Source organism: Spinacia oleracea, chromosome 3, assembly GCF_020520425.1.
Source record: "Spinacia oleracea cultivar Varoflay chromosome 3, BTI_SOV_V1, whole genome shotgun sequence".
In the NCBI taxonomy this organism is placed as follows: domain Eukaryota; kingdom Viridiplantae; phylum Streptophyta; class Magnoliopsida; order Caryophyllales; family Amaranthaceae; genus Spinacia; species Spinacia oleracea.
Window position 1 is genome coordinate 125,672,213 of NC_079489.1, and position 17,055 is coordinate 125,689,267.

General features: G+C 35.2%; 1 long non-coding RNA gene across 1 annotated transcript; it reads left to right on the top strand.

Moving 5' to 3' along the window:
* Positions 1-13,678: 13,678 nt before the first annotated feature.
* Positions 13,679-16,352, top strand: LOC130470507 (uncharacterized). The gene is made up of 3 exons (XR_008930989.1): positions 13,679-13,918; positions 15,698-16,077; positions 16,219-16,352. It is a non-coding gene; the product is annotated as an uncharacterized lncRNA (long non-coding RNA).
* The last annotated feature ends 703 nt before the right edge of the window (positions 16,353-17,055 follow it).

The window sequence follows — 17,055 nt, forward strand, 5'->3', positions numbered from 1 at the left end:
AAAACGTACAGGATTCGTTTAATGATTAAATTCCTAATCCTAAAAGATAAATTAATTAAATAAGAGTTTCACTAGGATTCTAATTTAATTAATTCGTATCCTAGTAGGATTCCAATTCTCTTTCCATACCCCTATAAATATGTGGCCTGGGTTCACAATTTATAACGAGTTTTCAAGTATTCAAAGTGAGTTTTTGAGAGAAAAATTCAGTCACATATCTTGCCTAAAAGTGCCGAAATTATTAGTACCTTAAAGGCGATTCTAGTTGGTCAATCTTAAGGCGGATCCGGACGTGCTGTGGACTATCTACGGAGGGACGACACTTAGAGTCCTAAAGACTTGTTCTTGTTCGGTTCGGGCGCAGCTAGGGAAGGCACGCAACAAAGAGTATGCATCTAAACTATGCTATATGATTATGTGTAAATAATATGTATTCCTGGCTAAATGGTTTTTCCGCATGATTTATGAATTGTCATATGTATCATAACCTAACAACAAGACCTATGAAACTTTACTGTAAGAGATGAAAATCTGTCATAAGTAAATTTCATTAAAATTATTAGACACTAAATCCTCAATACCTGAGTGATTTGAGATTACTTGTTTGAGAACTGGTTGCTTTGACGTTGACCAACCGTCGCACCGTAAAAGGAGGCTATAAAGGCAACGCTCAGGTAATCACCTATCAAACGAAGTCTAATCTCAAGATCGCAAGATTGGGATTGTCCTCCCATAAATCGGGATGAGATGCTTAAAAGTTGTACAAGGCCACTCGGGGAGCTAGAAACTGTGAAATGCATGGCCGTGCTCGGATGAATCATAGGCTATGATTATCTGTTTATTTGATCAGTTGAACTCTGAAACCGAGAAACACCTCTGGACATAATAAGGATGACAACTCTCACCTTATGTTCAAGAGCAAGCATCGAGCGACAAAGGAATTAGGAAATGCACACTTGTCCCTAAGGACAAGTGGGAGACTGAAAAAAATAATGCCCTTGGTCCAAGTATGCATTCAATGTTAAAGTCTAATAAATGCGGTTCAGTATTAATTAACAAGTTAATAATTCAGTGAGATCAAGTGAGCTGAATGCCTAGCTAGAGGCCGCTTCAGTTCAAGTGGAATTAATGATATTAATCCACAGCTTACTCTTGACTGAACCCGTAGGGTCACACAAATAGTACGTAAACGGATCAAGTATTTAATGGCATCAAATACTCCATCTATGGATATTCGGAATCGACGGATCTTGGTTTCAGTGGGAGCTGAGATCGTCACAGGCAAGAAATGAATACTCCGGAAACGATGATATTGCCGGAAACGGAAATATGGATCGTATCGGAAATATAAATATTATCCAAGTCGTAGATGTTGCCGGAAACGGAAACATGGTACGTATCGGAAAATATTATCGGAAATGGAAATATTGCCGGAATCGGAAATATTGCCGGAAACGGAAATATTGTCAGAATCGGAAATATTATCGGAATCGGAAAATAGTTCCGGAAACGGAAATATTAAATATTTGTTCGAAACGGAAATTAATTCCGGATTCGGAAATATTAAATATTGTTCGTATCGGAAATGAATTCCGGAATCGAGAATTTAATCGGAAGCGCATCGTACGAATTAGCATCGGACGAGGCCTGCCAGACGAAGGCCCAGCACGAAGCCGGGCCATCGCCCAGCAAGCCAAGCGCAACAACCACACGCCAAGCATGCGACCAGGCCCAGCGCAAAAGCCAGGCCCAGCCGAAGCTTGGGCGCGCGCGCGGGGCTGCGACGAGTGGGCTGGCGCTGTGCGTGGGCCGCAAGGCCTGCGTGCGGTGCTAGCGTATTACTCGAAGTGTGTTACTCGAATCCTAAGGCTACCGGGATTCGTCATATGATTAAATCTAATCCTAAAAGATTTAGTTTATTTAATTAGAGTCCTAGTAGGATTATAATTAAATAAATTAGTATCCTAATAGGATTCCAAATCCTTTTCCATAACTCTATAAATAGGTGCCTAGGGTCACATATTTACAACGAGTTTTCAAGTATTCAAAGTGAGTTTTTGAGAGAAAAAATTCAGTCACACAATTGCCTAAAAGTGCCGAAAATAATAGTACCTTAAAGGCGATTCTAGTTGGTCAATCTTAAGGCGGATCCGGACGTGTTGTGGACTATCTACGGAGGGACGACACCTGGAGTCCTAAAGACTTGTTCTTGTTCGGTTCGGGCGCAGCTAGGGAAGGCACGCAACAAAGAGTATGCATCTAAACTATGCTAAATGATTATGTGTAAATAATATGTTTTCCTGGCTTTATGGTTTTTCCGCATGATTTATGAATTGTCATATGTATCATAACCTAACATTATGTTGTGGCAATGGGATAAATTATGCATTAATTTATTAACCAAGAGTAATTTGGAGATTACTAGCAATAGGTTTGGCTTACCTAGAATCTTAAACTACTTAAGACATGCCAAAGTTGCTTAAGGATTTAGGACTTTTAGGGTCTTGGAATCGTTTCATTCATTTTGGACCATGTTTTGCTTTTTGCATGAATTAAATGTTTAATAGCTTTAATGATTGCATGTTAGCTTTTATTTCAAAGTTATTAAAGTTATGAATGGTTATTTATTGCGAATTCTTTTCAATTGTAGTAATCAAATGGCCGCAAACATAACAATAATCATATCATCTGAAATTCTGGATGTCGAGTTAGACTTGACTAACTTTCTTGAATGGGAATGGAAACTTATTGAAGTTTTGAAAATTAATGACATGCTCTATGTCATTGAACAACCTTTTCCTAGCTATGATGCGAAGGGTATGAATCCTGAAAGGTACAGAAGTTGGGCACTTCACAAGTACCTTGTCACGGAGTTTATCCTAAAGTCTATTCCCGAAAGTTGGAGAGGGAGGTTCATTACTTTTGAGCCTCATGCTCTCCTAAGTCGTCTTGGGGATAGGTGTCGTGCGGTGTTTCAACCCATATGCCAAACTGGTGGCAAAAGGGTTGATGAATTCGCTAATTCAATGAGCGATCTCAAACTCATTACCCCACACAAGTCGTGCCTAGAGAACGAACTTCTAGAGGCACAAAAGCGCATGTACTCAGTCAAGATGGACAAAAACACACCAATTCGGTCTCATGTGGATATGATGTCTGGATTATTTTTCACAATCGAGAGACTTGGTGGTTCCGTCAAAGAGTCGATAGCTATTGCACTAGTGCTGGATTCTCTTCATAAGGATTATGAGGGGTTTAAGATGCACTATCTCTTTAATCAGAAAGAGAGCACATTCTGTGAACTTGTGGATTTACTCGTGAAATTCGAGAGAATCCTTAAGTTCAAGCAAGACCCTTTGAATGTGAGGTGCAACAAATTCAAGAAAGCGTGCAAGGGGAAGATAAGCAAGGCTGGATCTTCATCCACTCCCGGAGGGCAACTGGCGCCTTCCAAGAGCAAGATGAGGAAGAATGCTTCTCCTTCTACATCGCAATGCTTCAATTTTAATGAAATTGGTCATTACAAGCGAGATTGCCCCAAACTAAAGGAAGAGAAGAAGGACGGAAACGTTGCTTCTCCTTCAGGTATGTATGTTATACATTGTAATCTTGCTAATTCTACTTCTTGGGTATTAGATATTGGTTGTGGCTCACACTTATGTTCCAATTCGCAGGGACTAAGGAGAAGTAGAAAGCTTGATAAAGGCGAGATGGATCTACGCGTGGGAAATGGAGCACGGATTGCTGCATTAGCTGTAGGATCTTATTTTATTTCTTTGCCTAGTGGTTTTATTTTAGAACTAGAAAATTGTTACTATGTTCCTAGTATCACCAGAAACATAATTTCCGTTTCAAGTTTGGATTCTAAAGGTTTTAGTTTTCAATTTAAACACAATAGTTGTTCTTTTGCTTTGAATGAAATGTTTTATGGTTCAGCACAACAAGAAAATGGTCTATATGTGCTAGATACGAGCAAACACATTTATAACATAAATACTAAAAAGGCTAAAACTGGTGATTCGGATCTCACATTTCTGTGGCATTGTCGATTAGGCCATATAAACACCAAACGCACGGAATTACTTCAACGAAAGGGAATTCTAGAATCATTCGACTTAGAGAAGATTGATCAATGCGAATCTTGTTTACTTGGCAAAATGACAAAGGAACCTTTCTCAAAGGTGGGAGAAAGAGCAAGGGAACTACTAGGGCTAATACATACGGACGTTGTGGGCCTATGAGTACGAAAGCTAGAGGTGAGTTCAGCTATATCATAACATTTACGGACGATTTCAGTAGATATGGCTATATTTACTTAATGAAACACAAGTCTGAATCGTTTGAGAAATTCCGAGAATTTGAAAATGAAGTAGAGAATCAACATGGCAAGAAAATCAAATCTCTAAGATCGGATCGAGGAGGTGAATATCTTAGCCACGAGTTTGATGACCATCTAAAAAATGCGGCATTCTTTCTGAATTGATTGCTCCGGGGACACCTCAAGGGAATGGAGTGTCGGAACGGAGAAACAGGACCTTACTCGATATGGTCAGGTCAATGATGGGTGATGCCGAACTTCCTTTACAATTTTGGGGACATGCGTTGCAAACTGCAGCACTCACACTGAATCGTGCTCCGTTAAAAGCTGTTGAAAAGACTCCATACGAATGATGGACTGGGAAACTTCCAAAGTTGTCTTTTCTAAAGATTTGGGGTTGCGAAGCATATGTCAAGCGATTAATTCCGGACAAGCTCGAACCAAAATCTGATAAATGTTTCTTCGTTGGGTATCCCAAAGAAACAAAGGGGTATTATTTCTACAACAAGTCAGACAACAAGGTTTTCGTTGCTCATGACGGTGTCTTTTTGGAAAGAAATCATATTTCCAAATTGACAAGTGGGAGAATAATAGACCTCGAAAAGATTCGAGACGAACAACGAACTAAGAACTCTTTAGAAGCAGTTCAGATTGATGAACCTCCAAGGTCTTTAGAAGAGCCAGTGGGAGTAGTTCCTCAAAACGTTGTTGCCCCTCGTAAGTCAAGTAGAACTATATTTCAGCAGGACAGATGGACATGCGTCCTCTTGACTTAAAACTTAGACATTCTCATATTGGATAGTGATGAACCTATGACTTACAAGCAAGCTATGACGAGCCCAAGCTCCACTAAATGGTTAGAGGCCATGAAATCAAAAATAGACTCCATGTCTGAAAATCAAGTATGGGATTTGGTTGATTTGTCGGATGGGTTTACACCTATCGGATGCAAATGGGTCTTCAAGTTGAAGAAAGATAAAGATGGAATTGTATACATATACAAAGCTAGATTGGTAGCAAAAGGTTACAGGCAAGTTCACGGCGTTGACTACGATGAAACCTTTTCTCCAGTCGCGATGCTTAAGTCTATTCGGATAATCCTTGCGATTGCCGCTTTTCATGACTATGAAATATGGCAAATGGATGTCAAAACTTCCTTCTTGAATGGTGTTCTTGAAGACACTGTGTTTGTGACGCAGCCGGAGGGTTTTGTCGATCAAAAGAACCAAGGAAAGGTAAGAAAGCTTAAGAAGTCCATCTACGGACTAAAGCAGGCATCAAGGAGTTGGAATAAACGATTTGATGAAGTAGTCAATAAGTTTGGCTTCATCTAGAATCAGGACGAATCTTGTGTATAAAAGAAGGTTAGTGGGAGTAAAATTGCATTCCTAGTCTTGTATGTTGATGACATACTGCTTATTGGAAACGACATTCCTATGTTAGAGTCTGTAAAGACTTGGCTTGGAAAGTGTTTCTCAATGAAGGACTTAGGAGAGGCACAGAACATATTGGGCATCAAGATCTATAGGGATAGATCTAAGAGGATGATTGGACTAAGTTAGAGAATTTACATTGACAAAGTGCTAGCTAGCTAGGTTCAATATGATGGAAGCCAAGAGAGGCCATATACCCATGTCACATGGCACATATCTAAGGAAGAATCAGTGTCCTAGAACATCTGATGAGCGTAGAAAGATGAGTGGAATTCCATACGCTTCGGTTATTGGATCCATCATGTATGCTATGATTTGTACAAGGTCAGATAGTTTCGTTCACACTCAGTGCAACGAGCAGGTACCAGTCAGAACCAGGTGAGGCACATTGGACTGCTGTCAAAAATATCCTAAAGTACCTCAAAGGACTAAGGATCAGTTTCTGGTTTATGGTGGTACAGATGAGTTGATTGTTAAGGGCTATACGGACGCAAGCTTTTAAACCGACAGAGATGATTTCAGATCACAGTCTGGGTTTGTGTTCTGCCTCAACGGCGGAGCAGTAAGCTGGAAAAGTGCTAAACAAATCACTATTGCGGATTCTACAAGTGAAGCCGAGTACATTGTTGCCTCAAAAGCAGCAAAGGAAGCTGTTTGCATTCGGAAGTTCATCGAAGAACTTGGGGTTGTCCCCTCCATTAAAGGACAAGTGGCTTTGTATTGCGACAATAGCGGAGCCATTGCCCAGGCAAAGGAGCCTAGGAACCACTAGAAGTCCAAGCACGTACTGCGGCGATTTCATATACTTCGAGAGATCGTTGAAAGAAAAGAAATCGAGATTTGAAAGGTTGGAACTGACGACAACGTCGAGGATCCATTGACTAAACCGTTGCCACAAGTGAAACACAACGCACATGTAGCAACCATGGGAATTAAGCATGTTGGAGATTGGCTTTGATTTTCTAAGTATTGTTTTAGAACATCTGTTAGATCTATGTTTAAATCAATTGGTTTAACCATTTCATATTTATGAAATTTATTATTTCATATTCATTTAATTTTGGTTTAGTATTAAATGATAAGTCCATGTGATTCAAATCATTCAAATGGGATGTCAAGATGGATTCTTCGACAAAGAAACACCCATAAGTGAACTTGAATATTGAAGTCACAAAGGATCCCTAATCCAGGTCATTGAAAGGTGGACGACCAATGACTAATGAAGATTAGATTGCAAGTAGATTTTTTTTAGTTCTATTTCTTGAACTAGAGTGACTGGATGTCAGAATCTTTTGCATAGATACGTATTGGATCTTGTATCGGATTGACCATGAGAACACTTTAAGTGATTAAAGTCATGTCATAGGTAGTTCTCATTAATGGTGATTAGAAACCGTTCCTCAAAACATGAGCGATTATGTCTGCTCGTTTGAGAATTAGTTCACTTTGATGCTAGCTAAACGTCGCACCGTAAAAGGAGGCTATAAAAGCAGTTACTGGGAGTACTATGAATCAAAGTGAGTATTCATAGATTGCAAGAATGGATTGTCCTCCTATATTTGATAGGATATGGTGTTGTTGTGCAACAAGGCCTCTGGGAGAGTTAGATACTGTAAAATGCATGGTCGTGCTCAGAATGGTTAAGGCTTAACTTTCTGTAAAAGTTTAACAGTTAAGCTCTGTAATCCGAGAAACACTTCTAGACCTAATAAGGATGGCTTGGATCTTACCCTATGTTTAGTAAGTAATACTAAGTGACAAAGGAATGTGAATGCACACTTGTCTGAATGACAAGTGGGAGACTGAAGGAAATATGTCCTTCACCCAAGGTGCATTAAGTCTAATACCAAGGTTCAGATTAATTGCGAACAATTAATTCAGTGAGATCAACTGATCGGAACAGCTAGCTGGAGCAATGCTTCCAATCAGTGAGTTCTAATGAATATTAAGCTCACAACTTACTCTTGACTGAACCTACAAGGTACACCAATGGCACGTAACAGATCACCGGATTAAATGAATCGGAAATTCATTTAATAGCTTTTAGGGAATTAGTTTTGGAAAACGTATTATACGATACGACCTTGCATCGGAATCGTATATCGTATCGCGAATATTCGTAAGTTGGGCGAAACGAATAAATCATATCGTACGACGGTGAATCGTCGTATACGAAACGATAAATAATATCCGGAACGATATTAGTCGCGAATACGAAGAGCAGCCCACGAGCCGAATGCACGAAGCATTTAAGGCCCATGGGCGCATGGTGCGCAGCAACATAGCACAGCAGCGCTGGCCCAAAGCCGAGCGGCTGCGTTTGCGCGCGCGGGCCAAAGGCGACAACGCAGCAGCAGCGCACGGCCCATGGCCCAGCTGGCTGCGTGCTTGCTTGTCGAGTGTCGCGTGGGCTTGCTGGCCGGTCATGGCCTTTTGGCTTGGCCGGTTAGTTAGGTTATTCTAATAACCTACACACCCAAGTTTTCCATAACACAATCCAATCATTACTCTAACCCTAGACACTCAGAGAACCCTAATTCTCTCTGTGCCTCCAAACTGAGTTTTTCCCAAAAGCAAACACTCTTGATTGATTGTCTAAGCTACGGTTATCAAGACGGATCTGATCGTGTCGGTGAACCAAGTAGAGGAACGACAAGTGGAGTTCTAAGTTCGTGTTCATTGACAGATTACTAGGGAAAACACGCTTCAAACGTAAGTATGCTTAATATGTGCTTTATACATGTTTCCTGGCTTTGGGGATTGTTTCCGCACATGTTATTATGTTTAACTATATTCCCCTACAAAATAATCACGTGAACTCTGTTTTTAAAGAGCCGAAGTACTTTGTTTTATTCAAGGAAATTATAATCACTTCAATACTCTATGACATTAATTTAATAACACAAAAACTGACGGAAGGAGAAGAGAGACAATAATATCAAAAAGAGGTGTTGGAAGTATTGGGTTCAACTATGTTTTGTGAATTTTACGCGCTATTTTATAAATTTCAACGAAGTAGGAAATAAGGTAAAATTAACTCATTAACGAATGAAGTATACACGCGGAGTATTTTCCATTTGCAATTACTCAATCATATCAAAGAATTTGCAAACTTACTGATTACATTTCAATTAGTTTGTTTGAAGACATGATAGGAATCAGAAAATTAAGTTTAAGGGATAAGTTCGGTACTAATCGGGGTCATTTATTGTTCTATAAATTGAAACATAGAGTTAACGTTTCATGATACAGTTCTTTAAAACTATATAACGTTTCAATAAAAATTGAAGAGTTAATAAAATTATACATGATACATGATACAGTTCTTTAAAACTATAAATTGAAGAGTTAATAAAATTATACATGATACAGTTCTTTAAAACTATATAACGTTTCAATAAAAATATACACTTACGTAACCGTTCTCCATTTATAGGTTTACATATCTCTGCAGTTGGACGTACGGGATTGTTTATCGATACCTATATAGAAAGGACTAATTATTTAAACGGATGGTAAGCATATATGTTCTTAAAAAAATGAATGAAGATGGGAGTGTGGATGAAGCTAGCACAAGCCGTATTCCTCAAATAAATTGTAACTAGATTTAAAGCCCGTGCGATACACGGGTTAAATTCATTTTTTTTACGAGATTATTTTTTCAACTTTAAGTGATAGTTAGAAGAGTGATTCTTTTTATAATTAATGAGTATGAAGTTTTGACAGATCTTTATTTATCTATTAAAAAGTTTCAAAATTTATCTCTTATAATCTTTTACCGGTTCTTTATTTATCTATTTTTATTTTTCTCTTATTATCTTTTACTGAGTTTTATTTATCTTTTAAAAAAATTTAAATTTTATCTCTAATTATCTTTTACCAAGTCTTTATTTATCTTACAAATTAAAACTAAAAAAAAAAAAAGATAACGAATGGCTCTTATGAACTTGTTTTTCTGTAGTTTGGAGTTGTCTGTTTACTGAATTCAAATTGTGGGTATTCCATTGTTTATTTTTATTTTTGTTGAGATAATGGGTTTAGTTCAATCTTCAAGTTAAGCGTTGTTTGTTTATTGAAATAAGTTTATGAATAGTGATCAATGTCTTCTTTCCAAGTAAGAAATGTTAGTTTATAATAGGGTAAAATAGGAGAGATTGATTATAATTATATTATTTATCCACTAGATTTTAGCCTGTGCGATGCACGGATTTTGTTAAATCGTTAAGTTATAATAAAACTCCTATTACAAATGCTATATTTTATATATTAGATTAAATTAGTGTTTGGTTTTGAATTTAATTTCATTATTTATTTGTTTATTTTAATTATTAGAGTGTTTGATTTCGGGTGGAGTTGTATATATTACTAATTAGTTAATTAAAATATCTACGTGCCACCTAATTATTTATTTACGTGATACTCGAATTTTTTTAATTCAAAAATAATCTAGAAATTTGATTGGTTGAAACCATTAGATTTCCTACGTGGCGCTCTAATATTGGATTAGTATTTGACTTTGGACAAATTTTTATTTTAGATTAGTGTTTGATTTTGGATTAAATTTTATTTTAGATTTATTTTTAATTATTAGAGTATTTGATTTTGGATGGTGTTGTATATATTATTAATTAATTAATCAAAATATCGACTTGACACCTAATTATTTATTTAGTGTTTGACTTTGGACAATTTTTTATTTTAGATTATTGTTTGATTTTGGATTAAATTTAATTTTAAATTTATTTTTAATTAATAGAGTATTTGATTTTGTATGGAATTGTATATAGTAGAAGGCAACGAAAGCAAAAACATCTCTTGTTGATAAATGACTTTGACGATAAGTGTTGGTGTACAACTTTTACTACAACACATTAGATTTTAGCCCGTGCGATGCACGGATTCTATTAAATTGTTAAATTAAAATAAAACTTCTGTATATACCAACTGTTATATTATAATCTTGGATTGAATTCCATTTTAGATTTATTTTTAATTATTAGAGCTAGTGTTTTATTTCTAATGAAATTGCATATGCGTAATATTAATAATTAATTAATAAAAATATCTACGTGGCACCTAATTATTTATCTACATGGCACTCGACTTTTTTATTTCAAAATTAATTTTGAAATCTTATTTTTCATTAGCCGAAACCATTATATTTCCTAAATGGTGCTCTAATATTGGATTAATGCTTAATTTTGGATTGAATTTTATTTTAGATTAGTGTTTGATTTTAGATGAACTTTATTTTAGATTTATTTTTTAATTATTTGAGTGATTGGTTTTATATGGAATTGTATATATTAGTAATTAATTAAATAAAATATCTACGTGGCACCTAATTATTTATTTACGCAGCACTCAAATTTTTTATTTCAAAAATAATTTAGAAATATTTCTTTTTCATTGGCCGAAACCATCAGATTTCGTACGTGGCGCTGTAATATTATTTGTATTAGTGTTTGACTTTGGACATAATTTTATTTTAGATTAGAGTTTGATTTTGGATTAAATTTTATTTAAGATTTATTTTTTAATTAGTAGAGTATTTTATTTTGGATGGAGTTGTACATATTATTAATTAATTATCTAAAATATCTACGTGGCACCTAATTAATTATCTACGTGGTACTTGATTTTTTTAATTCAAAAATAAATTAGAAATCTCATTTTTCACTGGCCGAAATCAATAGTAATCCTAGGTGGCGCTCTAATATTTTAGCAAATATGCCTCCTTTATATATATTAGATTTTTATTTTTTCTCTTATTATCTTTTACTTATTTTTATTTATCTTTATCTCTTATTATTTTTTACCGGGTCTTTATTTATCTTATAATTTAAAATAATATGAAATAGTATTATTATTTGTTGACATGGAAATCCTACGTGGCGCTCCAAATACTCTCCAAAAACCTCCCATATATTATATATATATATATATATAGAGGAAGGCTCTCGTGAGAACACTTACTTACGGTGAGAACACTTCTTTACGGTGAGAACACTTTTTAATAATGGCAATTTCGTAATTATTATGAACAAATATCCCAATATAATTATTTTTTAACCATTTTTTTCATTATTTCCAGCCCTATTTCTCTCTCTTCGATTCCCCTTTCTCTCTCTCCTTTCGAACGCTTCTCTCACTGCTCAGTTCGCTGCTTGCCGCCGCCGATCGCCACCGCTGCTCGCCGGTCACTGCTCGTCGTTCGCCGGACGCCGATCGCCGCTCGCCTGTCGTCGCTCGTATCTTGCGGTTGTGGCGGCGGTTGTTCTCTCTCTTCTATTCCTCTCTCTCTCTTCTCTTTTCGAACACTACCACATTCGGCCACCGCTCGTAGCCACCATCAACATCCGGCTCTCCGATCTCCGCTCGCCGCCACTCGCTGCTTGCTGCAAATATAATCGCCGGTGGCAGCGGTGTTTCTGGTGGCCGCGAAATCGAACCAGAACACCACCACCAACAGCCGCTGCTCACCTTCCGCAGCTGCAGTAATTTAAATCGCCGGTGGTTATGGTCGTGGTTCGTGAATCATGAATCGTTTCAATCGCTGGTGTTCGAAATCGAAATCGATTTCAATGAGCGATTTCGGTAAGTTTGTTCAATCCTCCTCCTTTCTCCTCCAATTCGAAATCAATTTCAATCAGCACTTCTCAATTCGAAATCAATTGCAATCGGAAATATTCAATCGAATCGCTGCTCGCGGTGGAAATTTTAATTGATTGTTCGAAATCGATTTTTCGTCGGCATTCTCAATTGATTGTTCGAATTTTTTGTGATTTCGTGGCTGAACTGGTCTGAGGTTACGAGATTCAGTTTTCGTGGCTAAATGGAAGGACTAGGTTTTCTGGTTGTTTGCGGTTAAGAGACATTTCCGGAAAATGTATTCGGATCTTGAAAAATGCAAACATTCGAACATGCTTGGATATATTTAGAACATGCTTGAATAAATTTAGAACATGCTTGAATAAATTTAGAACATGAGCTTACAATTTTAGAACATGATTGAATAATTTTAGAACATGAACTTACAAATTTAGAACATGGTTGAACAAATTTAGAACATGGTTGAACAAATTTAGAACATCGTTAAATAAATTTAGAACATGCTTGAATAAATTTAGAACATGCTTGAATAAATTTAGAACATGAGCTTACAAATTTAGAACATGGTTGAACAAATTTAGAACATGGCATGAACAAATTTAGAACATCGTTGAATAAATTTAGAACATGCTTGAATAAATTTAGAACATGAGCTTACAAATTTAGAACATGGTTGAATAATTTTAGAACATGCTTGAATTAATCTGGAACATGAGGTTAAAAATTTAGAACATGAGTTTGAAAATTTAGAACATGGTTGAATAAATTTAGAACATGGTTAAATAAGTTTAGAACATGGTTGAATAAATTTAGAACATGGTTAAATAAGTTTAGAACATGGTTGAATAAATTTAGAACATGCTTGAATAAATTTAGAACATGCTTGAATAAATTTAGAACATGGTTGAATAATTTTAGAACATGCTTGAATTAATCTAGAACATGAGGTTAAAAATTTAGAACATGGTTGAATAATTTTAGAACATGCTTGAATTAATCTAGAACATCATTGAATAAATTTAGAACATGAGTTTGAAAATTTAGAACATTGTTGAATAAATATAGAACATAGAGAGTGTAAAAGTGTTCTCACCATAAGAAGTGTTCTTACATAAGGAGGTGTTCTCACCGGATCCCTCCCCGATACAGGGGAGGTTTCCGGTGAAAATAGATCCTTATGTGAGTATACTAGTATATATGAGCATGAATCTAATCCGTAGGATTAGATGAAATTTAAGGGCTAAGATTAACCTCCCACCTACCAAGTAATAAAAGGCAGATGTTTCTCTCTCTAAAACTAATATCAGATGTTCACTCCCTCCCTCCCTCTCTCACCATTTCCTCTCTCACCATTAAAGCTTAAAAAACGTCGAAGAAGCTTCAATTCACTCGATTATTCAATGATTTCAAGTAGTTTGTCATCGAATTCTTGTATATTTCTTCCTTTTTTCTACAATTTTCGTCAACTTTAACCTTTTTTTTAATTTTTATACAATTGAAGATGAAGAAGCAGAAAAATCATAAAATCAGGCCGAAAAACCTACGTACAGAGAAGGTAAACAACAATAAACAGATTTCTAACTGTTCGCTTGTTTTAGAATTTAATTTAAGTTAATGTACTTTTGATTTTAAGCTAAAAAATGAAAAGTGAAGATAAAATTGTGAAAAAAAATCGACGAAAAACACAATTTAGATTGAGAAGATCAAGAAGAATTGTAGGTAATTAATCGATTGAATGTTCTATGTCATGAGTTAATTTTTCTGATTTTTTTGTTATTTTTTGTGATTTTCTGAATTCATAATCAATTTGTTCTGAGTTTTTGTGATTAATTGTTCAGATTTATAAATTTGTGATTAGTTTTTGAATTTCTGAATTTTAGGTCATTAATTTCTGATTTTTTGAATTAATTTGTGAATTTTTCTATATTTTCTGATTATTTATTTTCTGAATTAATTCATGATGTTCTATAGCCTATAGTTATATGTTCTGAATGTTTAAACAGAGAAAATTTAAATGACGAAAATGATATTGAACGCGTCAAAACATCAGAGCCACAACGCAGTGGTAGCCCTACTATCGAACAAGCACTTCTGAAGGACATCCTTGCAAATTTGGATAATATTTTATAATCTCAATTCTTTAGAACACGAAGGTTCAACATTTAGAACATGAAGGTTCCCTGTTTAGAACAAAATTGTTTAATGTTTAGAACATGAAAGTCACTTTTTAGAACATCAAAATGTAAGATGGTGATGTTTTCAACTATGCAAAACATCTGAATAAATATAGCTACATATAAAGGAGCTTAATTTTGAGATGTTTTATCCTTTAAAAGTTGCTCTGGTTATCCACTTCCATAAGTTGTTCTCCAAGTTTGATTTTCTATGTTCTCTTTCAATTGAATAAAACTCGTACTTTCCTTGATAATATAAATAGAGTAGGTATGCTTGTGCTTAGTTGCTCCTAAATTCTCGTTGTTTAAGTGTCTACATGTTTTGTTATGAACTTTTGTTTAATTGAATCAAAAGGGAATTTTTGAGCTAGCTAAGGGGAAGGCGAGTGGGTCTTTGCATAACTTATATCATTGGGAGCTAAACCGAACACTTCTATATTTTTACATTCTTAATAGCTGATATTGAGCCCAGGTTGACCCTTACAATTAGAGTACGGAGGTGATATCTATGAATAAGCTTTAATGGGAGTTTATCATACCATCTAATATTGGTAGGAACTAATAGGGGTAATAGATTCTCCCATTTCTCCCTAGAAAAGTAATCCCTTCGTTCTCCACCCGTCTTCTTATTTAAGTTTCATTAAGTCTTAACTAACAATTACCAGCATCACCTCCAAGCATGACATGCCATCTTAGCTCCCTAGTTTTCTTCACTACCTTTGAATTTTTTTTTCCTTGTTTCAAGCATGACATATTGGAATTATTCCACACTTCTTGTAGGCTCTCTTTTAAACATGTTTATGCTTTCCTAGTAATATATTGTGAATGTAATGACCTTTTATTGAAGATACTAAAGTCTAGATTCAAGTTGTTCAGCTAAGCATATATGATCTTCTATTAACTGAGGTTTAGAACATATAAATTCAATTGTTAGAACATATAGCTTAATGTTTAGAACATGTAGTTTAACTGATTAAAACATATAGGAATATTGTGCAGAACATATAGCTTCACTTGTTAAAACATGTAAATTCAATTGTTAGAACATGTAGCTTCTCTTGTTAGAATATGTTCTTGACTAGTTAGAACATATAACATATGTTGTTTTTAATATAATATATACATATTTAAAACAACTAAATTTTTTTCATATGTTGCAGGGAAGAATCTGGAGCTAACCTCGATGGGAAAACTGAAGCTATTGTCAATTATGATGTCTTCAATTATGTGTTGGGTGTAGTTATGTATATTGCGTGTGTTACTTGCATGTGTGTGTGCTCTTTTATGTGTATCTATGTCAATTCAGAAATTATTATTGTATTTGTTATGAAGTCTAATTTTTGTTTCTTTACAATGATTTAGTAATGAATAATGAACAACTTGCCTGGAGATTGATAAGTTGGATAGTAAAGATAGCTTATTGTTGAGTGTCACGTGGGTGAGTTACATTGGGTTCTTTAACTCATGTAGCAAGGCGGCGTGTTGTCGATTATTGATGGCTGCCTGGGCATTATGGAACAAGACACATGTTGCTGAGGAAGTAAGTTGATGCAACTATGGAAGCTTTGCAAGTCATATAGTTGTAGTTCTCTTTCTTTTTTTCCTTTACAGCTTTGGATATTGAATCATTATTAATTTTATTAAATTAATTATACTGATAATCCAATATTTATTGTTTTAGGTGGAGCTCTCTATTGTTTGATATGTGGAATTACAACTTGTACATAAGTATAGTATTTAGCACGATTCTCAAATATCAAATATTGAAGCTCGTAACCTTTCCGGTGGTATTATGTTTTGAATCATTAATGCTTATGTTCTAAACCATCATTGCATATGTTCTGAATTAGCGTTGCATATGTTTTCAGGAGATGTTTACGTGTGTTCTGAACTGTTATTTGTTTAGAGAGTTAATTGTGTCTGTGGGAAATTCATATATTTTCAGTCATTATTGCTTCTGATCTTCAGTCAAGAAACTTCCAAAAGCCAAAAACTTCTATTTGGTGATCAGATTCTTGAAATGTAATGAGTATATAAAAGATTATATATCTAATATTTGCTACCATAGGCTAAACTCCACAAACAAAGTGCTACAGAAAAAGAGCAGACAGTAGTTGGGGTGGGAAGTAGAGACCGAGAAGCTGCAAATTGGTCTTTGACTAAGAATTCATTTATATGTTAATCACAACTTTGCATCTGAATCGGGTAAACTCTCATTAATTTATGTTACGAGTATAATATTCCAAATTATTGTTGCTCATGTTCTAAACAATAACTGCCTATGTGATATATTATTATATGATTCTCGGAAATTACAACTTGTACTGCTGCATGATATCATCTTATGTTCTAGATTATTGTTGCATATGTTCTATATTATGTTTCCATATGTTCTAATTATCGAGGCCTATGTTCGGTTTATGTATCTGTTTTGATCTTTTATCTATGTTTCTTTGTAAAGATAGTTGTGATTCTTACTAGGATCAACATCATTAGGAAGGGTGTTTTTGTGTCATGG